General features: G+C 35.6%; 7 non-coding genes across 7 annotated transcripts; all 7 read right to left on the bottom strand.

The window, feature by feature from the left end:
* Positions 1 to 659: 659 nt before the first annotated feature.
* Positions 660 to 742, bottom strand: TRNAL-UAG (transfer RNA leucine (anticodon UAG)). Its single transcript has one exon. It is a non-coding gene; the product is annotated as a tRNA-Leu (tRNA).
* Positions 743 to 2,643: 1,901 nt separating this feature from the next.
* Positions 2,644 to 2,726, bottom strand: TRNAL-UAG (transfer RNA leucine (anticodon UAG)). The gene has a single exon. It is a non-coding gene; the product is annotated as a tRNA-Leu (tRNA).
* A 1,902-nt stretch (positions 2,727 to 4,628) lies between these two features.
* On the bottom strand, positions 4,629 to 4,711 carry TRNAL-UAG (transfer RNA leucine (anticodon UAG)). The gene has a single exon. It is a non-coding gene; the product is annotated as a tRNA-Leu (tRNA).
* A 1,903-nt stretch (positions 4,712 to 6,614) lies between these two features.
* On the bottom strand, positions 6,615 to 6,697 carry TRNAL-UAG (transfer RNA leucine (anticodon UAG)). Its single transcript has one exon. It is a non-coding gene; the product is annotated as a tRNA-Leu (tRNA).
* Positions 6,698 to 13,567: 6,870 nt separating this feature from the next.
* TRNAF-GAA (transfer RNA phenylalanine (anticodon GAA)) lies at positions 13,568 to 13,640 on the bottom strand. Its single transcript has one exon. It is a non-coding gene; the product is annotated as a tRNA-Phe (tRNA).
* Positions 13,641 to 20,725: 7,085 nt separating this feature from the next.
* Positions 20,726 to 20,798, bottom strand: TRNAF-GAA (transfer RNA phenylalanine (anticodon GAA)). Its single transcript has one exon. It is a non-coding gene; the product is annotated as a tRNA-Phe (tRNA).
* A 1,919-nt stretch (positions 20,799 to 22,717) lies between these two features.
* Positions 22,718 to 22,790, bottom strand: TRNAF-GAA (transfer RNA phenylalanine (anticodon GAA)). The gene has a single exon. It is a non-coding gene; the product is annotated as a tRNA-Phe (tRNA).
* Between the last annotated feature and the right edge of the window lie 512 nt (positions 22,791 to 23,302).

Here is a 23,302-nt window from a genome sequence, read left to right as displayed (position 1 = left end):
GAAAAAGACAGCAATTTTGCCATTGAATTTTTACATTTTCAGTTTGTCTCCATGCACCAGTATAATTCTGACCCTGTGCTTCTAGAATAGGTCATGGTCGCACATAAAACACAATTTGCATGCATAATGTTACATCAAGTTTTATTTTTTATGAGATGCAAACAATTGGAGCAAAAAAGAGACAAAAATTTAGAGAAAATATTTTATTGATTGTTAAAAGTGAGACCATTTGTCCCAAAATGTGCTGAAACATGTCAGAATGACATGGGCATTTCACATTTTTTAAACTATGATTACCTACTTGTTAAGTTTTTGTTTATTAAATATCGTTATGGTCTATTGATGTATGAGGTGAAAACTATGAAAGTAGACTTACCAGCAAATCCGTTTCTAGATATATTTCATGACAGCACTGTAGAAGGTTGATTCCCTACCCTAATAGGGACAGAGAACACAAAGAGGTGAAATAGTCCCTCCTCATTGACTGTCCAAAGGATTTTTCTAGTGCCAAAAGAACAACAGACATATGGACAAAAATCTGTTTGATGTTCCTAGAGTTCTTTTTTGAGAGGACAAATTCAGATTCACTCCAAAGACTCTCAGGAAATTTTTCAAAACCACATTACATGAAGATAAAATTTCTTGAAATTAAATGTTGATGTCAGAAGTGGGATTTGAACCCACGCCTCCAGGGGAAACTGCAACCTAAACGCAGCGCCTTAGACCACTCTGCCATCTTGACTTCGATATGTAATTGGAACTTAACTCCTTCCATGCTAGTCAGCAGAAATGTTACCATTCCTTGTGATTAAAAACTTGTCACACCACCCCAAAAAAGTCAATAAATAACATTTTTTATATGCGTACTTTTCGTCTGCATTAATTTTTAAACCTCCATTTATTTTGTTTGGATATTAGAAATGTTAGATTTCTCACAAATGCGGTGATGCACCACATTTCTTCAGAAACTACTGTTTGGCCACACAGCAGGGCTTTGAAAGGAAGAGCCCTATTTGGGTTTTGCAATGCAGATTTTGCAGGAATACCTTGCAGATGAAATTTGCAGAGTACCAAAACAGCAGAAAACCTCCCAAAGTGACCACATTTTAGAAATTATTTTGCACAATGAGTTAATCAACACCTGCAATTACTATTGTCAGCCTATAGGTGTTTTCACTCTGAACCATCCAGCATTGCAAGTATGCCAGTTTAGTGCCCAGCTTTTGCTTGCAGAGACAAGCAACCCATACATTTTTAAGTGGGCTCTACTCACTGGAGCAATGTCAAATATGTAGATGCTTTGTCTCACCATTAAAGTAGAAACCTCCTATATTTCAAATTAAAGATGACGGACCTGTGTGGAGCTTGTGTTTTTTGCCTTTTTGACTTTGTCCACAGTATATTTTTTAAGGACATTTGTCTCAGTAATGCCTCAGTGTTTCAAAGTCAAACAAGCTGACTAATCATTCAGCTAGTGTCTGATAAGTGCTGTCTGTTTCTGCTATCAGGTTACCTTTTAATCCTCTTACAGCTAAGTCAATCTGAAATAAAACAAAATAGAGGAAAAATTACTAAAAAACATTCATGTGTTCAAAAGGAAAAAGTTACCGTTTCTCAAATTTTTAACATTTTGTTTTCTGTAGATAGTTAAGATTTTTAGGCCTTTTGATCATGATCAGTCCATGTGCTTTGTTTAATATCTCCTTAAAATGTAAACGGTGAAGAAAAAGCATTTTGCCGAAACCCGGGATTGGACCAGGGACCTTTAGATCTTCAGTCAAACGCTCTCCCAACTGAGCTATTTCGGCCATATCTATACATTTTCTGGGGGGTTTGACACTCTGCAAATGTCAAGTGTCACACCTGGAGGGATATATTATAATTTTTCATTTGACTGTTTTTTGAAGCATGATTTCTATTTGAAACGCCTTCCATTTTGCTGTACATATTTAATAACATTCATTAACTATTTGTGAATGAGTAGAAAAAGACAGCAATTTTGCCATTGAATTTTTACATTTTCAGTTTGTCTCCATGCACCAGTATAATTCTGACCCTGTGCTTCTAGAATAGGTCATGGTCGCACATAAAACACAATTTGCATGCATAATGTTACATCAAGTTTTATTTTTTATGAGATGCAAACAATTGGAGCAAAAAAGAGACAAAAATTTAGAGAAAATATTTTATTGATTGTTAAAAGTGAGACCATTTGTCCCAAAATGTGCTGAAACATGTCAGAATGACATGGGCATTTCACATTTTTTAAACTATGATTACCTACTTGTTAAGTTTTTGTTTATTAAATATCGTTATGGTCTATTGATGTATGAGGTGAAAACTATGAAAGTAGACTTACCAGCAAATCCGTTTCTAGATATATTTCATGACAGCACTGTAGAAGGTTGATTCCCTACCCTAATAGGGACAGAGAACACAAAGAGGTGAAATAGTCCCTCCTCATTGACTGTCCAAAGGATTTTTCTAGTGCCAAAAGAACAACAGACATATGCACAAAAAATCTGTTTGATGTTCCTAGAGTTCTTTTTTGAGAGGACAAATTCAGATTCACTCCAAAGACTCTCAGGAAATTTTTCAAAACCACATTACATGATGATAAAGTTTCTTGAAATTAAATGTTGATGTCAGAAGTGGGATTTGAACCCACGCCTCCAGGGGAAACTGCAACCTAAACGCAGCGCCTTAGACCACTCGGCCATCTTGACTTCGATATGCAATTGGAACTTAACTCCTTCCATGCTAGTCAGCAGAAATGTTACCATTCCTTGTGATTAAAAACTTGTCACACCACCCCAAAAAAGTCAATAAATAACATTTTTTATATGCGTACTTTTCGTCTGCATTAATTTTTAAACCTCCATTTATTTTGTTTGGATATAGAAATGTTAGATTTCTCACAAATGCGGTGATGCACCACATTTCTTCAGAAACTACTGTTTGGCCACACAGCAGGGCTTTGAAAGGAAGAGCCCTATTTGGGTTTTGCAATGCAGATTTTGCAGGAATACCATGCAGATGAAATTTGCAGAGTACCAAAACAGCAGAAAACCTCCCAAAGTGACCACATTTTAGAAATTATTTTGCACAATGAGTTAATCAACACCTGCAATTACTATTGTCAGCCTATAGGTGTTTTCACTCTGAACCATCCAGCATTGCAAGTATGCCAGTTTAGTGCCCAGCTTTTGCTTGCAGAGACAAGCAACCCATACATTTTTAAGTGGGCTCTACTCACTGGAGCAATGTCAAATATGTAGATGCTTTGTCTCACCATTAAAGTAGAAACCTCCTATATTTCAAATTAAAGATGACGGACCTGTGTGGAGCTTGTGTTTTTTGCCTTTTTGACTTTGTCCACAGCATATTTTTTAAGGACATTTGTCTCAGTAATGCCTCAGTGTTTCAAAGTCAAACAAGCTGACTATAATCATTCAGCTAGTGTCTGATAAGTGCTGTCTGTTTCAGCTATCAGGTTACCTTTTAATCCTCTTACAGCTAAGTCAATCTGAAATAAAACAAAATAGAGGAAAAATTACTAAAAAACATTCATGTGTTCAAAAGGAAAAAGTTACCGTTTCTCAAATTTTTAACATTTTGTTTTCTGTAGATAGTTAAGATTTTTAGGCCTTTTGATCATGATCAGTCCATGTGCTTTGTTTAATATCTCCTTAAAATGTAAACGGTGAAGAAAAAGCATTTTGCCGAAACCCGGGATTGGACTAGGGACCTTTAGATCTTCAGTCTAACGCTCTCCCAACTGAGCTATTTCGGCCATATCTATACATTTTCTGGGGGGTTTGACACTCTGCAAATGTCAAGTGTCACACCTGGAGGGATATATTATAATTTTTCATTTGACTGTTTTTTGAAGCATGATTTCTATTTGAAACGCCTTCCATTTTGCTGTACATATTTAATAACATTCATTAACTATTTGTGAATGAGTAGAAAAAGACAGCAATTTTGCCATTGAATTTTTACATTTTCAGTTTGTCTCCATGCACCAGTATAATTCTGACCCTGTGCTTCTAGAATAGGTCATGGTCGCACATAAAACACAATTTGCATGCATAATGTTACATCAAGTTTTATTTTTTATGAGATGCAAACAATTGGAGCAAAAAAGAGACAAAAATTTAGAGAAAATATTTTATTGATTGTTAAAAGTGAGACCATTTGTCCCAAAATGTGCTGAAACATGTCAGAATGACATGGGCATTTCACATTTTTTAAACTATGATTACCTACTTGTTAAGTTTTTGTTTATTAAATATCGTTATGGTCTATTGATGTGTGAGGTGAAAACTATGAAAGTAGACTTACCAGCAAATCCGTTTCTAGATATATTTCATGACAGCACTGTAGAAGGTTGATTCCCTACCCTAATAGGGACAGAGAACACAAAGAGGTGAAATAGTCCCTCCTCATTGACTGTCCAAAGGATTTTTCTAGTGCCAAAAGAACAACAGACATATGCACAAAAAATCTGTTTGATGTTCCTAGAGTTCTTTTTTGAGAGGACAAATTCAGATTCACTCCAAAGACTCTCAGGAAATTTTTCAAAACCACATTACATGAAGATAAAGTTTCTTGAAATTAAATGTTGATGTCAGAAGTGGGATTTGAACCCACGCCTCCAGGGGAAACTGCAACCTAAACGCAGCGCCTTAGACCACTCGGCCATCTTGACTTCGATATCCAATTGGAACTTAACTCCTTCCATGCTAGTCAGCAGAAATGTTACCATTCCTTGTGATTAAAAACTTGTCACACCACCCCAAAAAAGTCAATAAATAACATTTTTTATATGCGTACTTTTCGTCTGCATTAATTTTTAAACCTCCATTTATTTTGTTTGGATATTAGAAATGTTAGATTTCTCACAAATGCGGTGATGCACCACATTTCTTCAGAAACTACTGTTTGGCCACACAGCAGGGCTTTGAAAGGAAGAGCCCTATTTGGGTTTTGCAATGCAGATTTTGCAGGAATACCTTGCAGATGAAATTTGCAGAGTACCAAAACAGCAGAAAACCTCCCAAAGTGACCACATTTTAGAAATTATTTTGCACAATGAGTTAATCAACACCTGCAATTACTATTGTCAGCCTATAGGTGTTTTCACTCTGAACCATCCAGCATTGCAAGTATGCCAGTTTAGTGCCCAGCTTTTGCTTGCAGAGACAAGCAACCCATACATTTTTAAGTGGGCTCTACTCACTGGAGCAATGTCAAATATGTAGATGCTTTGTCTCACCATTAAAGTAGAAACCTCCTATATTTCAAATTAAAGATGACGGACCTGTGTGGAGCTTGTGTTTTTTGCCTTTTTGACTTTGTCCACAGCATATTTTTTAAGGACATTTGTCTCAGTAATGCCTCAGTGTTTCAAAGTCAAACAAGCTGACTATAATCATTCAGCTAGTGTCTGATAAGTGCTGTCTGTTTCAGCTATCAGGTTACCTTTTAATCCTCTTACAGCTAAGTCAATCTGAAATAAAACAAAATAGAGGAAAAATTACTAAAAAACATTCATGTGTTCAAAAGGAAAAAGTTACCGTTTCTCAAATTTTTAACATTTTGTTTTCTGTAGATAGTTAAGATTTTTAGGCCTTTTGATCATGATCAGTCCATGTGCTTTGTTTAATATCTCCTTAAAATGTAAGCGGTGAAGAAAAAGCATTTTGCCGAAACCCGGGATTGGACTAGGGACCTTTAGATCTTCAGTCTAACACTCTCCCAACTGAGCTATTTCGGCCATATCTATATATTTTCTGGGGGGTTTGACACTCTGCAAATGTCAAGTGTCACACCTGGAGGGATATATTATAATTTTTCATTTGACTGTTTTTTGAAGCATGATTTCTATTTGAAACGCCTTCCATTTTGCTGTACATATTTAATAACATTCATTAACTATTTGTGAATGAGTAGAAAAAGACAGCAATTTTGCCATTGAATTTTTACATTTTCAGTTTGTCTCCATGCACCAGTATAATTCTGACCCTGTGCTTCTAGAATAGGTCATGGTCGCACATAAAACACAATTTGCATGCATAATGTTACATCAAGTTTTATTTTTTATGAGATGCAAACAATTGGAGCAAAAAAGAGACAAAAATTTAGAGAAAATATTTTATTGATTGTTAAAAGTGAGACCATTTGTCCCAAAATGTGCTGAAACATGTCAGAATGACATGGGCATTTCACATTTTTTAAACTATGATTACCTACTTGTTAAGTTTTTGTTTATTAAATATCGTTATGGTCTATTGATGTGTGAGGTGAAAACTATGAAAGTAGACTTACCAGCAAATCCGTTTCTAGATATATTTCATGACAGCACTGTAGAAGGTTGATTCCCTACCCTAATAGGGACAGAGAACACAAAGAGGTGAAATAGTCCCTCCTCATTGACTGTCCAAAGGATTTTTCTAGTGCCAAAAGAACAACAGACATATGCACAAAAAATCTGTTTGATGTTCCTAGAGTTCTTTTTTGAGAGGACAAATTCAGATTCACTCCAAAGACTCTCAGGAAATTTTTCAAAACCACATTACATGAAGATAAAGTTTCTTGAAATTAAATGTTGATGTCAGAAGTGGGATTTGAACCCACGCCTCCAGGGGAAACTGCAACCTAAACGCAGCGCCTTAGACCACTCTGCCATCTTGACTTCGATATGCAATTGGAACTTAACTCCTTCCATGCTAGTCAGCAGAAATGTTACCATTCCTTGTGATTAAAAACTTGTCACACCACCCCAAAAAAGTCAATAAATAACATTTTTTATATGCGTACTTTTCGTCTGCATTAATTTTTAAACCTCCATTTATTTTGTTTGGATATTAGAAATGTTAGATTTCTCACAAAAGCGGTGATGCACCACATTTCTTCAGAAACTACTGTTTGGCCACACAGCAGGGCTTTGAAAGGAAGAGCCCTATTTGGGTTTTGCAATGCAGATTTTGCAGGAATACCTTGCAGATGAAATTTGCAGAGTACCAAAACAGCAGAAAACCTCCCAAAGTGACCACATTTTAGAAATTATTTTGCACAATGAGTTAATCAACACCTGCAATTACTATTGTCAGCCTATAGGTGTTTTCACTCTGAACCATCCAGCATTGCAAGTATGCCAGTTTAGTGCCCAGCTTTTGCTTGCAGAGACAAGCAACCCATACATTTTTAAGTGGGCTCTACTCACTGGAGCAATGTCAAATATGTAGATGCTTTGTCTCACCATTAAAGTAGAAACCTCCTATATTTCAAATTAAAGATGACGGACCTGTGTGGAGCTTGTGTTTTTTGCCTTTTTGACTTTGTCCACAGCATATTTTTTAAGGACATTTGTCTCAGTAATGCCTCAGTGTTTCAAAGTCAAACAAGCTGACTATAATCATTCAGCTAGTGTCTGATAAGTGCTGTCTGTTTCAGCTATCAGGTTACCTTTTAATCCTCTTACAGCTAAGTCAATCTGAAATAAAACAAAATAGAGGAAAAATTACTAAAAAACATTCATGTGTTCAAAAGGAAAAAGTTACCGTTTCTCAAATTTTTAACATTTTGTTTTCTGTAGATAGTTAAGATTTTTAGGCCTTTTGATCATGATCAGTCCATGTGCTTTGTTTAATATCTCCTTAAAATGTAAACGGTGAAGAAAAAGCATTTTGCTGAAACCCGGGACCTTTAGATCTTCAGTCTAACGCTCTCCCAACTGAGCTATTTCGGCCATATCTATACATTTTCTGGGGGGTTTGACACTCTGCAAATGTCAAGTGTCACACCTGGAGGGATATATTATAATTTTTCATTTGACTGTTTTTTGAAGCATGATTTCTATTTGAAACGCCTTCCATTTTGCTGTACATATTTAATAACATTCATTAACTATTTGTGAATGAGTAGAAAAAGACAGCAATTTTGCCATTGAATTTTTACATTTTCAGTTTGTCTCCATGCACCAGTATAATTCTGACCCTGTGCTTCTAGAATAGGTCATGGTCGCACATAAAACACAATTTGCATGCATAATGTTACATCAAGTTTTATTTTTTATGAGATGCAAACAATTGGAGCAAAAAAGAGACAAAATTTTAGAGAAAATATTTTATTGATTGTTAAAAGTGAGACCATTTGTCCCAAAATGTGCTGAAACATGTCAGAATGACATGGGCATTTCACATTTTTTAAACTATGATTACCTACTTGTTAAGTTTTTGTTTATTAAATATCGTTATGGTCTATTGATGTATGAGGTGAAAACTATGAAAGTAGACTTACCAGCAAATCCGTTTCTAGATATATTTCATGACAGCACTGTAGAAGGTTGATTCCCTACCCTAATAGGGACAGAGAACACAAAGAGGTGAAATAGTCCCTCCTCATTGACTGTCCAAAGGATTTTTCTAGTGCCAAAAGAACAACAGACATATGCACAAAAAATCTGTTTGATGTTCCTAGAGTTCTTTTTTGAGAGGACAAATTCAGATTCACTCCAAAGACTCTCAGGAAATTTTTCAAAACCACATTACATGAAGATAAAGTTTCTTGAAATTAAATGTTGCTGTCAGAAGTGGGATTTGAACCCACGCCTCCAGGGGAAACTGCAACCTAAACGCAGCGCATTAGACCACTCAGCCATCTTGACTTCGATATGCAATTGGAACTTAACTCCTTCCATGCTAGTCAGCAGAAATGTTACCATTCCTTGTGATTAAAAACTTGTCACACCACCCCAAAAAAGTCAATAAATAACATTTTTTATATGCGTACTTTTCGTCTGCATTAATTTTTAAACCTCCATTTATTTTGTTTGGATATTAGAAATGTTAGATTTCTCACAAATGCGGTGATGCACCACATTTCTTCAGAAACTACTGTTTGGCCACACAGCAGGGTTTTGAAAGGAAGAGCCCTATTTGGGTTTTGCAATGCAGATTTTGCAGGAATACCTTGCAGATGAAATTTGCAGAGTACCAAAACAGCAGAAAACCTCCCAAAGTGACCACATTTTAGAAATTATTTTGCACAATGAGTTAATCAACACCTGCAATTACTATTGTCAGCCTATAGGTGTTTTCACTCTGAACCATCCAGCATTGCAAGTATGCCAGTTTAGTGCCCAGCTTTTGCTTGCAGAGACAAGCAACCCATACATTTTTAAGTGGGCTCTACTCACTGGAGCAATGTCAAATATGTAGATGCTTTGTCTCACCATTAAAGTAGAAACCTCCTATATTTCAAATTAAAGATGACGGACCTGTGTGGAGCTTGTGTTTTTTGCCTTTTTGACTTTGTCCACAGCATATTTTTTAAGGACATTTGTCTCAGTAATGCCTCAGTGTTTCAAAGTCAAACAAGCTGACTATAATCATTCAGCTAGTGTCTGATAAGTGCTGTCTGTTTCAGCTATCAGGTTACCTTTTAATCCTCTTACAGCTAAGTCAATCTGAAATAAAACAAAATAGAGGAAAAATTACTAAAAAACATTCATGTGTTCAAAAGGAAAAAGTTACCGTTTCTCAAATTTTTAACATTTTGTTTTCTGTAGATAGTTAAGATTTTTAGGCCTTTTGATCATGATCAGTCCATGTGCTTTGTTTAATATCTCCTTAAAATGTAAACGGTGAAGAAAAAGCATTTTGCCAAAACCCAGGATTGGACCAGGGACCTTTAGATCTTCAGTCTAACGCTCTCCCAACTGAGCTATTTCGGCCATATCTATACATTTTCTGGGGGGTTTGACACTCTGCAAATGTCAAGTGTCACACCTGGAGGGATATATTATAATTTTTCATTTGACTGTTTTTTGAAGCATGATTTCTATTTGAAACGCCTTCCATTTTGCTGTACATATTTAATAACATTCATTAACTATTTGTGAATGAGTAGAAAAAGACAGCAATTTTGCCATTGAATTTTTACATTTTCAGTTTGTCTCCATGCACCAGTATAATTCTGACCCTGTGCTTCTAGAATAGGTCATGGTCGCACATAAAACACAATTTGCATGCATAATGTTACATCAAGTTTTATTTTTTATGAGATGCAAACAATTGGAGCAAAAAAGAGACAAAAATTTAGAGAAAATATTTTATTGATTGTTAAAAGTGAGACCATTTGTCCCAAAATGTGCTGAAACATGTCAGAATGACATGGGCATTTCACATTTTTTAAACTATGATTACCTACTTGTTAAGTTTTTGTTTATTAAATATCGTTATGGTCTATTGATGTGTGAGGTGAAAACTATGAAAGTAGACTTACCAGCAAATCCGTTTCTAGATATATTTCATGACAGCACTGTAGAAGGTTGATTCCCTACCCTAATAGGGACAGAGAACACAAAGAGGTGAAATAGTCCCTCCTCATTGACTGTCCAAAGGATTTTTCTAGTGCCAAAAGAACAACAGACATATGCACAAAAAATCTGTTTGATGTTCCTAGAGTTCTTTTTTGAGAGGACAAATTCAGATTCACTCCAAAGACTCTCAGGAAATTTTTCAAAACCACATTACATGCCTCCAGGGGAGACTGCGACCTAAACGCAGCGCCTTAGACCACTCGGCCATCCTGACTTCGATATGCAATTGGAACTTAACTCCTTCCATGCTAGTCAGCAGAAATGTTACCATTCCTTGTGATTAAAAACTTGTCACACCACCCCAAAAAAGTCAATAAATAACATTTTTTATATGCGTACTTTTCGTCTGCATTAATTTTTAAACCTCCATTTATTTTGTTTGGATATTAGAAATGTTAGATTTCTCACAAATGCGGTGATGCACCACATTTCTTCAGAAACTACTGTTTGGCCACACAGCAGGGCTTTGAAAGGAAGAGCCCTATTTGGGTTTTGCAATGCAGATTTTGCAGGAATACCTTGCAGATGAAATTTGCAGAGTACCAAAACAGCAGAAAACCTCCCAAAGTGACCACATTTTAGAAATTATTTTGCACAATGAGTTAATCAACACCTGCAATTACTATTGTCAGCCTATAGGTGTTTTCACTCTGAACCATCCAGCATTGCAAGTATGCCAGTTTAGTGCCCAGCTTTTGCTTGCAGAGACAAGCAACCCATACATTTTTAAGTGGGCTCTACTCACTGGAGCAATGTCAAATATGTAGATGCTTTGTCTCACCATTAAAGTAGAAACCTCCTATATTTCAAATTAAAGATGACGGACCTGTGTGGAGCTTGTGTTTTTTGCCTTTTTGACTTTGTCCACAGCATATTTTTTAAGGACATTTGTCTCAGTAATGCCTCAGTGTTTCAAAGTCAAACAAGCTGACTATAATCATTCAGCTAGTGTCTGATAAGTGCTGTCTGTTTCAGCTATCAGGTTACCTTTTAATCCTCTTACAGCTAAGTCAATCTGAAATAAAACAAAATAGAGGAAAAATTACTAAAAAACATTCATGTGTTCAAAAGGAAAAAGTTACCGTTTCTCAAATTTTTAACATTTTGTTTTCTGTAGATAGTTAAGATTTTTAGGCCTTTTGATCATGATCAGTCCATGTGCTTTGTTTAATATCTCCTTAAAATGTAAACGGTGAAGAAAAAGCATTTTGCCGAAACCCGGGACCTTTAGATCTTCAGTCTAACGCTCTCCCAACTTTGCTATTTCGGCCATATCTATACATTTTCTGGGGGGTTTGACACTCTGCAAATGTCAAGTGTCACACCTGGAGGGATATATTATAATTTTTCATTTGACTGTTTTTTGAAGCATGATTTCTATTTGAAACGCCTTCCATTTTGCTGTACATATTTAATAACATTCATTAACTATTTGTGAATGAGTAGAAAAAGACAGCAATTTTGCCATTGAATTTTTACATTTTCAGTTTGTCTCCATGCACCAGTATAATTCTGACCCTGTGCTTCTAGAATAGGTCATGGTCGCACATAAAACACAATTTGCATGCATAATGTTACATCAAGTTTTATTTTTTATGAGATGCAAACAATTGGAGCAAAAAAGAGACAAAAATTTAGAGAAAATATTTTATTGATTGTTAAAAGTGAGACCATTTGTCCCAAAATGTGCTGAAACATGTCAGAATGACATGGGCATTTCACATTTTTTAAACTATGATTACCTACTTGTTAAGTTTTTGTTTATTAAATATCGTTATGGTCTATTGATGTATGAGGTGAAAACTATGAAAGTAGACTTACCAGCAAATCCGTTTCTAGATATATTTCATGACAGCACTGTAGAAGGTTGATTCCCTACCCTAATAGGGACAGAGAACACAAAGAGGTGAAATAGTCCCTCCTCATTGACTGTCCAAAGGATTTTTCTAGTGCCAAAAGAACAACAGACATATGGACAAAAATCTGTTTGATGTTCCTAGAGTTCTTTTTTGAGAGGACAAATTCAGATTCACTCCAAAGACTCTCAGGAAATTTTTCAAAACCACATTACATGAAGATAAAATTTCTTGAAATTAAATGTTGATGTCAGAAGTGGGATTTGAACCCACGCCTCAAGGGGAAACTGCAACCTAAACGCAGCGCCTTAGACCACTCTGCCATCTTGACTTCGATATGTAATTGGAACTTAACTCCTTCCATGCTAGTCAGCAGAAATGTTACCATTCCTTGTGATTAAAAACTTGTCACACCACCCCAAAAAAGTCAATAAATAACATTTTTTATATGCGTACTTTTCGTCTGCATTAATTTTTAAACCTCCATTTATTTTGTTTGGATATTAGAAATGTTAGATTTCTCACAAATGCGGTGATGCACCACATTTCTTCAGAAACTACTGTTTGGCCACACAGCAGGGCTTTGAAAGGAAGAGCCCTATTTGGGTTTTGCAATGCAGATTTTGCAGGAATACCTTGCAGATGAAATTTGCAGAGTACCAAAACAGCAGAAAACCTCCCAAAGTGACCACATTTTAGAAATTATTTTGCACAATGAGTTAATCAACACCTGCAATTACTATTGTCAGCCTATAGGTGTTTTCACTCTGAACCATCCAGCATTGCAAGTATGCCAGTTTAGTGCCCAGCTTTTGCTTGCAGAGACAAGCAACCCATACATTTTTAAGTGGGCTCTACTCACTGGAGCAATGTCAAATATGTAGATGCTTTGTCTCACCATTAAAGTAGAAACCTCCTATATTTCAAATTAAAGATGACGGACCTGTGTGGAGCTTGTGTTTTTTGCCTTTTTGACTTTGTCCACAGTATATTTTTTAAGGACATTTGTCTCAGTAATGCCTCAGTGTTTCAAAGTCAAACAAGCTGACTAATCATTCAGCTAGTGTCTGATAAGTGCTGTCTGTTTCTGCTATCAGGTTACCTTTTAATCCTCTTACAGCTAAGTCAATCTGAAATAAAACAAAATAGAGGAAAAATTACTAAAAAACATTCATGTGTTCAAAAGGAAAAAGTTACCGTTTCTCAAATTTTTAACATTTTGTTTTCTGTAGATAGTTAAGATTTTTAGGCCTTTTGATCATGATCAGTCCATGTGCTTTGTTTAATATCTCCTTAAAATGTAAACGGTGAAGAAAAAGCATTTTGCCAAAACCCGGGATTGGACCAGGGACCTTTAGATCTTCAGTCTAACGCTCTCCCAACTGAGCTATTTCGGCCATATCTATACATTTTCTGGGGGGTTTGACACTCTGCAAATGTCAAGTGTCACACCTGGAGGGATATATTATAATTTTTCATTTGACTGTTTTTTGAAGCATGATTTCTATTTGAAACGCCTTCCATTTTGCTGTACATATTTAATAACATTCATTAACTATTTGTGAATGAGTAGAAAAAGACAGCAATTTTGCCATTGAATTTTTACATTTTCAGTTTGTCTCCATGCACCAGTATAATTCTGACCCTGTGCTTCTAGAATAGGTCATGGTCGCACATAAAACACAATTTGCATGCATAATGTTACATCAAGTTTTATTTTTTATGAGATGCAAACAATTGGAGCAAAAAAGAGACAAAAATTTAGAGAAAATATTTTATTGATTGTTAAAAGTGAGACCATTTGTCCCAAAATGTGCTGAAACATGTCAGAATGACATGGGCATTTCACATTTTTTAAACTATGATTACCTACTTGTTAAGTTTTTGTTTATTAAATATCGTTATGGTCTATTGATGTGTGAGGTGAAAACTATGAAAGTAGACTTACCAGAAAATCCGTTTCTAGATATATTTCATGACAGCACTGTAGAAGGTTGATTCCCTACCCTAATAGGGACAGAGAACACAAAGAGGTGAAATAGTCCCTCCTCATTGACTGTCCAAAGGATTTTTCTAGTGCCAAAAGAACAACAGACATATGCACAAAAAATCTGTTTGATGTTCCTAGAGTTCTTTTTTGAGAGGACAAATTCAGATTCACTCCAAAGACTCTCGGGAAATTTTTCAAAACCACATTACATGAAGATAAAGTTTCTTGAAATTAAATGTTGATGTCAGAAGTGGGATTTGAACACACGCCTCCAGGGGAAACTGCAACCTAAACGCAGCGCATTAGACCACTCAGCCATCTTGACTTCGATATGCAATTGGAACTTAACTCCTTCCATGCTAGTCAGCAGAAATGTTACCATTCCTTGTGATTAAAAACTTGTCACACCACCCCAAAAAAGTCAATAAATAACATTTTTTATATGCGTACTTTTCGTCTGCATTAATTTTTAAACCTCCATTTATTTTGTTTGGATATTAGAAATGTTAGATTTCTCACAAATGCGGTGATGCACCACATTTCTTCAGAAACTACTGTTTGGCCACACAGCAGGGCTTTGAAAGGAAGAGCCCTATTTGGGTTTTGCAATGCAGATTTTGCAGGAATACCTTGCAGATGAAATTTGCAGAGTACCAAAACAGCAGAAAACCTCCCAAAGTGACCACATTTTAGAAATTATTTTGCACAATGAGTTAATCAACACCTGCAATTACTATTGTCAGCCTATAGGTGATTTCACTCTGAACCATCCAGCATTGCAAGTATGCCAGTTTAGTGCCCAGCTTTTGCTTGCAGAGACAAGCAACCCATACATTTTTAAGTGGGCTCTACTCACTGGAGCAATGTCAAATATGTAGATGCTTTGTCTCACCATTAAAGTAGAAACCTCCTATATTTCAAATTAAAGATGACGGACCTGTGTGGAGCTTGTGTTTTTTGCCTTTTTGACTTTGTCCACAGCATATTTTTTAAGGACATTTGTCTCAGTAATGCCTCAGTGTTTCAAAGTCAAACAAGCTGACTATAATCATTCAGCTAGTGTCTGATAAGTGCTGTCTGTTTCAGCTATCAGGTTACCTTTTAATCCTCTTACAGCTAAGTCAATCTGAAATAAAACAAAATAGAGGAAAAATTACTAAAAAACATTCATGTGTTCAAAAGGAAAAAGTTACCGTTTCTCAAATTTTTAACATTTTGTTTTCTGTAGATAGTTAAGATTTTTAGGCCTTTTGATCATGATCAGTCCATGTGCTTTGTTTAATATCTCCTTAAAATGTAAACGGTGAAGAAAAAGCATTTTGCCGAAACCCGGGATTGGACTAGGGACCTTTAGATGTTCAGTCTAACGCTCTCCCAACTGAGCTATTTCGGCCATATCTATACATTTTCTGGGGGGTTTGACACTCTGCAAATGTCAAGTGTCACACCTGGAGGGATATATTATAATTTTTCATTTGACTGTTTTTTGAAGCATGATTTCTATTTGAAACGCCTTCCATTTTGCTGTACATATTTAATAACATTCATTGACTATTTGTGAATGAGTAGAAAAAGACAGCAATTTTGCCATTGAATTTTTACATTTTCAGTTTGTCTCCATGCACCAGTATAATTCTGACCCTGTGCTTCTAGAATAGGTCATGGTCGCACATAAAACACAATTTGCATGCATAATGTTACATCAAGTTTTATTTTTTATGAGATGCAAACAATTGGAGCAAAAAAGAGACAAAAATTTAGAGAAAATATTTTATTGATTGTTAAAAGTGAGACCATTTGTCCCAAAATGTGCTGAAACATGTCAGAATGACATGGGCATTTCACATTTTTTAAACTATGATTACCTACTTGTTAAGTTTTTGTTAATTAAGTATCGTTATGGTCTATTGATGTATGAGGTGAAAACTATGAAAGTAGACTTACCAGCAAATCCGTTTCTAGATATATTTCATGACAGCACTGTAGAAGGTTGATTCCCTACCCTAATAGGGACAGAGAACACAAAGAGGTGAAATAGTCCCTCCTCATTGACTGTCCAAAGGATTTTTCTAGTGCCAAAAGAACAACAGACATATGCACAAAAAATCTGTTTGATGTTCCTAGAGTTCTTTTTTGAGAGGACAAATTCAGATTCACTCCAAAGACTCTCAGGAAATTTTTCAAAACCACATTACATGCCTCCAGGGGAGACTGCGACCTGAACGCAGCGCCTTAGACCGCTCGGCCATCCTGACTTCGATATGCAATTGGAACTTAACTCCTTCCATGCTAGTCAGCAGAAATGTTACCATTCCTTGTGATTAAAAACTTGTCACACCACCCCAAAAAAGTCAATAAATAACATTTTTTATATGCGTACTTTTCGTCTGCATTAATTTTTAAACCTCCATTTATTTTGTTTGGATATTAGAAATGTTAGATTTCTCACAAATGCGGTGATGCACATCTCCTTAAAATGTAAATGGTGAAGAAAAAGCATTTTGCCAAAACCCGGGACCTTTAGATCTTCAGTCTAATGCTCTCCCAACTGAGCTATTTCGGCCATATCTATACATTTTCTGGGGGGTATGACACTCTGCAAATGTCAAGTGTCACACCTGGAGGGATATATTATAATTTTTCATTTGACTGTTTTTTGAAGCATGATTTCTATTTGAAACGCCTTCCATTTTGCTGTACATATTTAATAACATTCATTAACTATTTGTGAATGAGTAGAAAAAGACAGCAATTTTGCCATTGAATTTTTACATTTTCAGTTTGTCTCCATGCACCAGTATAATTCTGACCCTGTGCTTCTAGAATAGGTCATGGTCGCACATAAAACACAATTTGCATGCATAATGTTACATCAAGTTTTATTTTTTATGAGATGCAAACAATTGGAGCAAAAAAGAGACAAAAATTTAGAGAAAATATTTTATTGATTGTTAAAAGTGAGACCATTTGTCCCAAAATGTGCTGAAACATGTCAGAATGACATGGGCATTTCACATTTTTTAAACTATGATTACCTACTTGTTAAGTTTTTGTTTATTAAGTATCGTTATGGTCTATTGATGTATGAGGTGAAAACTATGAAAGTAGACTTACCAGCAAATCCGTTTCTAGATATATTTCATGACAGCACTGTAGAAGGTTGATTCCCTACCCTAATAGGGACAGAGAACACAAAGAGGTGAAATAGTCCCTCCTCATTGACTGTCCAAAGGATTTTTCTAGTGCCAAAAGAACAACAGACATATGCACAAAAAATGTGTTTGATGTTCCTAGAGTTCTTTTTTGAGAGGACAAATTCAGATTCACTCCAAAGACTCTCAGGAAATTTTTCAAAACCACATTACTAAGTTTTGTTTGACCTCATCTAATCAATAAATGAAGATAAAGTTTCTTGAAATTAAATGTTGATGTCAGAAGTGGGATTTGAACCCACGCCTCCAGGGGAGACTGCGACCTGAACGCTGCGCCTTAGACCGCTCGGCCATCCTGACTTTGATATGCAATTGGAACTTAACTCCTTCCATGCTAGTCAGCAGAAATGTTACCATTCCTTGTGATTACAAACTTGTCACACCACCCCAAAAAAGTCAATAAATAACATTTTTTATATGCGTACTTTTCGTCTGCATTAATTTTTAAACCTCCATTTATTTTGTTTGGATATTAGAAATGTTAGATTTCTCACAAATACGGTGATGCACCACATTTCTTCAGAAACTACTGTTTGGCCACACAGCAGGGCTTTGAAAGGAAGAGCCCTATTTGGGTTTTGCAATGCAGATTTTGCAGGAATACCTTGCAGATGAAATTTGCAGAGTACCAAAATAGCAGAAAACCTCCCAAAGTGACCACATTTTAGAAATTATTTTGCACAATGAGTTAATCAACACCTGCAATTACTATTGTCAGCCTATAGGTGTTTTCACTCTGAACCATCCAGCATTGCAAGTATGCCAGTTTAGTGCCCAGCTTTTGCTTGCAGAGGCAAGCAACCCATACATTTTTAAGTGGGCTCTACTCACTGGAGCAATGTCAAATATGTAGATGCTTTGTCTCACCATTAAAGTAGAAACCTCCTATATTTCAAATTAAAGATGACGGACCTGTGTGGAGCTTGTGTTTTTTGCCTTTTTGACTTTGTCCACAGCATATTTTTTAAGGACATTTGTCTCAGTAATGCCTCAGTGTTTCAAAGTCAAACAAGCTGACTATAATCATTCAGCTAGTGTCTGATAAGTGCTGTCTGTTTCAGCTATCAGGTTACCTTTTAATCCTCTTACAGCTAAGTCAATCTGAAATAAAACAAAATAGAGGAAAAATTACTAAAAAACATTCATGTGTTCAAAAGGAAAGTTACCGTTTCTCAAATTTTTAACATTTTGTTTTCTGTAGATAGTTAAGATTTTTAGGCCTTTTGATCAAGATCAGTCCATGTGCTTTGTTTAATATCTCCTTAAAATGTAAACGGTGAAGAAAAAGCATTTTGCCGAAACCCGGGACCTTTAGATCTTCAGTCTAACGCTCTCCCAACTGAGCTATTTCAGCCATATCTATACATTTTCTGGGGGGTTTGACACTCTGCAAATGTCAAGTGTCACACCTGGAGGGATATATTATAATTTTTCATTTGACTGTTTTTTGAAGCATGATTTCTATTTGAAACGCCTTCCATTTTGCTGTACATATTTAATAACATTCATTAACTATTTGTGAATGAGTAGAAAAAGACAGCAATTTTGCCATTGAATTTTTACATTTTCAGTTTGTCTCCATGCACCAGTATAATTCTGACCCTGTGCTTCTAGAATAGGTCATGGTCGCACATAAAACACAATTTGCATGCATAATGTTACATCAAATTTTATTTTTTATGAGATGCAAACAATTGGAGCAAAAAAGAGACAAAATTTTAGAGAAAATATTTTATTGATTGTTAATGTTAAAAGTGAGACCATTTGTCCCAAAATGTGCTGAAACATGTCAGAATGACATGGGCATTTCACATTTTTTAAACTATGATTACCTACTTGTTAAGTTTTTGTTTATTAAGTATCGTTATGGTCTATTGATGTATGAGGTGAAAACTATGAAAGTAGACTTACCAGCAAATCCGTTTCTAGATATATTTCATGACAGCACTGTAGAAGGTTGATTCCCTACCCTAATAGGGACAGAGAACACAAAGAGGTGAAATAGTCCCTCCTCATTGACTGTCCAAAGGATTTTTCTAGTGCCAAAAGAACAACAGACATATGCACAAAAAATCTGTTTGATGTTCCTAGAGTTCTTTTTTGAGAGGACAAATTCAGATTCACTCCAAAGACTCTCAGGAAATTTTTCAAAACCACATTACTAAGTTTTGTTTGACTCATCTAATCAATAAATGAAGATAAAGTTTCTTGAAATTAAATGTTGATGTCAGAAGTGGGAGTCTGCGACCTGAACGCAGCGCCTTAGACCGCTCGGCCATCCTGACTTCGATATGCAATTGGAACTTAACTCCTTCCATGCTAGTCAGCAGAAATGTTACCATTTCTTGTGATTAAAAACTTGTCACACCACCCCAAAAAAGTCAATAAATAACATTTTTTATATGCGTACTTTTCGTCTGCATTAATTTTTAAATCTCCATTTATTTTGTTTGGATATTAGAAATGTTAGATTTCTCACAAATGCGGTGATGCGCCACATTTCTTCAGAAACTACTGTTTGGCCACACAGCAGGGCTTTGAAAGGAAGAGCCCTATTTGGGTTTTGCAATGCAGATTTTGCAGGAATACCTTGCAGATGAAATTTGCAGAGTACCAAAACAGCAGAAAACCTCCCAAAGTGACCACATTTTAGAAATTATTTTGCACAATGAGTTAATCAACACCTGCAATTACTATTGTCAGCCTATAGGTGTTTTCACTCTGAACCATCCAGCATTGCAAGTATGCCAGTTTAGTGCCCAGCTTTTGCTTGCAGAGACAAGCAACCCATACATTTTTAAGTGGGCTCTACTCACTGGAGCAATGTCAAATATGTAGATGCTTTGTCTCACCATTAAAGTACAAACCTCCTATATTTCAAATTAAAGATGACGGACCTTTGTGGAGCTTGTGTTTTTTGCCTTTTTGACTTTGTCCACAGCATATTTTTTAAGGACATTTGTCTCAGTAATGCCTCAGTGTTTCAAAGTCAAACAAGCTGACTATAATCATTCAGCTAGTGTCTGATAAGTGCTGACTGTTTCAGCTATCAGGTTACCTTTTAATCCTCTTACAGCTAAGTCAATCTGAAATAAAACAAAATAGAGGAAAAATTACTAAAAAACATTCATGTGTTCAAAAGGAAAAAGTTACCGTTTCTCAAATTTTTAACATTTTGTTTTCTGTAGATAGTTAAGATTTTTAGGCCTTTTGATCATGATCAGTCCATGTGCTTTGTTTAATATCTCTTTAAAATGTAAACGGTGAAGAAAAAGCATTTTGCCGAAACCCGGGATTGGACCAGGGACCTTTAGATCTTCAGTCTAACGCTCTCCCAACTGAGCTATTTCGGCCATATCTATACATTTTCTGGTGGGTTTGACACTCTGCAAATGTCAAGTGTCACATCTGGAGGGATATATTATAATTTTTCATTTGACTGTTTTTTGAAGCATGATTTCTATTTGAAACGCCTTCCATTTTGCTGCACATATTTAATAACATTCATTAACTATTTGTGAATGAGTAGAAAAAGACAGCAATTTTGCCATTGAATTTTTACATTTTCAGTTTGTCTCCATGCACCAGTATAATTCTGACCCCGTGCTTCTAGAATAGGTCATGGTCGCACATAAAACACAATTTGCATGCATAATGTTACATCAAGTTTTATTTTTTATGAGATGCAAACAATTGGAGCAAAAAAGAGACAAAAATTTAGAGAAAATATTTTATTGATTGTTAATGTTAAAAGTGAGACCATTTGTCCCAAAATGTGCTGAAACATGTCAGAATGACATGGGCATTTCACATTTTTTAAAATATGATTAGCTACTTGTTACGTTTTTGTTTATTAAGTATCGTTATGGTCTATTGATGTATGAGGTGAAAACTATGAAAGTAGACTTACCAGCAAATCCGTTTCTAGATATATTTCATGACAGCACTGTAGAAGGTTGATTCCCTACCCTAATAGGGACAGAGAACACAAAGAGGTGAAATAGTCCCTCCTCATTGACTGTCCAAAGGATTTTTCTAGTGCCAAAAGAACAACAGACATATGCACAAAAAATCTGTTTGATGTTCCTACAGTTCTTTTTTGAGAGGACAAATTCAGATTCACTCCAAAGACTCTCAGGAAATTTTTCAAAACCACATTACTAAGTTTTGTTTGACCTCATCTAATCAATAAATGAAGAAAAAAGTTTCTTGCAATTAAAAGTTGATGTCAGAGGTGGGATTTGAACCACTTGTAAACGGTGAAGAAAAAGCATTTTGCCGAAACCCGGGATTGGACCAAGAACCTTTAGATCTTCAGTCTAACGCTCTCCCAACTGAGCTATTTCAGCCATATCTATACATTTTCTGGGGGGTTTGACACTCTGCAAATGTCAAGTGTCACACCTGGAGGGATATATTATAATTTTTCATTTGACTGTTTTTTGAAGCATGATTTCTATTTGAAACACCTTCCATTTTGCTGTACATATTTAATAACATTCATTAACTATTTGTGAATGAGTAGAAAAAGACAGCAATTTTGCCATTGAATTTTTACATTTTCAGTTTGTCTCCATGCACCAGTATAATTCTGACCCTGTGCTTCTAGAATAGGTCATGGTCGCACATAAAACACAATTTGCATGCATAATGTTACATCAAGTTTTATTTTTTATGAGATGCAAACAATTGGAGCAAAAAAGAGACAAAAATTTAGAGAAAATATTTTATTGATTTTTAATGTTAAAAGTGAGACCATTTGTCCCAAAATGTGCTGAAACATGTCAGAATGACATGGGCATTTCACATTTTTTAAACTATGATTACCTACTTGTTACGTTTTTGTTTATTAAGTATCGTTATGGTCTATTGATGTATGAGGTGAAAACTATGAAAGTAGACTTACCAGCAAATCCGTTTCTAGATATATTTCATGACAGCACTGTAGAAGGTTGATTCCCTACCCTAATAGGGACAGAGAACACAAAGAGGTGAAATAGTCCCTCCTCATTGACTGTCCAAAGGATTTTTCTAGTGCCAAAAGAACAACAGACATATGCACAAAAAATCTGTTTGATGTTCCTACAGTTCTTTTTTGAGAGGACAAATTCAGATTCACTCCAAAGACTCTCAGGAAATTTTTCAAAACCACATTACTAAGTTTTGTTTGACCTCATCTAATCAATAAATGAAGAAAAAAGTTTCTTGAAATTAAAAGTTGATGTCAGAGGTGGGATTTGAACCACTTGTAAACGGTGAAGAAAAAGCATTTTGCCGAAACCCGGGATTGGACCAGGGACCTTTAGATCTTCAGTCTAACGCTCTCCCAACTGAGCTATTTCGGCCATATCTATACAATTTCTGGGGGGTTTGACACTCTGCAAATGTCAAGTGTGACACCTGGAGGGATATATTATAATTTTTCATTTGACTGTTTTTTGAAGCATGATTTCTATTTGAAACGCCTTCCATTTTGCTGTACATATTTAATAACATTCATTAACTATTTGTGAATGAGTAGAAAAAGACAGCAATTTTGCCATTGAAGTTTTACATTTTCAGTTTGTCTCCATGCACCAGTATAATTCTGACCCTGTGCTTCTAGAATAGGTCATGGTCGCACATAAAACACAATTTGCATGCATAATGTTACATCAAGTTTTATTTTTTATGAGATGCAAACAATTGGAGCAAAAAAGAGACAAAAATTTAGAGAAAATATTTTATTGATTTTTAATGTTAAAAGTGAGACCATTTGTCCCAAAATGTGCTGAAACATGTCAGAATGACATGGGCATTTCACATTTTTTAAACTATGATTACCTACTTGTTACGTTTTTGTTTATTAAGTATCGTT

Source organism: Dendrobates tinctorius, unplaced genomic scaffold, assembly GCF_039654945.1.
Source record: "Dendrobates tinctorius isolate UK_male_01 unplaced genomic scaffold, ASM3965494v1 ptg000350l, whole genome shotgun sequence".
NCBI lineage: Eukaryota > Metazoa > Chordata > Amphibia > Anura > Dendrobatidae > Dendrobates > Dendrobates tinctorius.
This window is presented reverse-complemented; position numbering and strand designations above follow the sequence as displayed.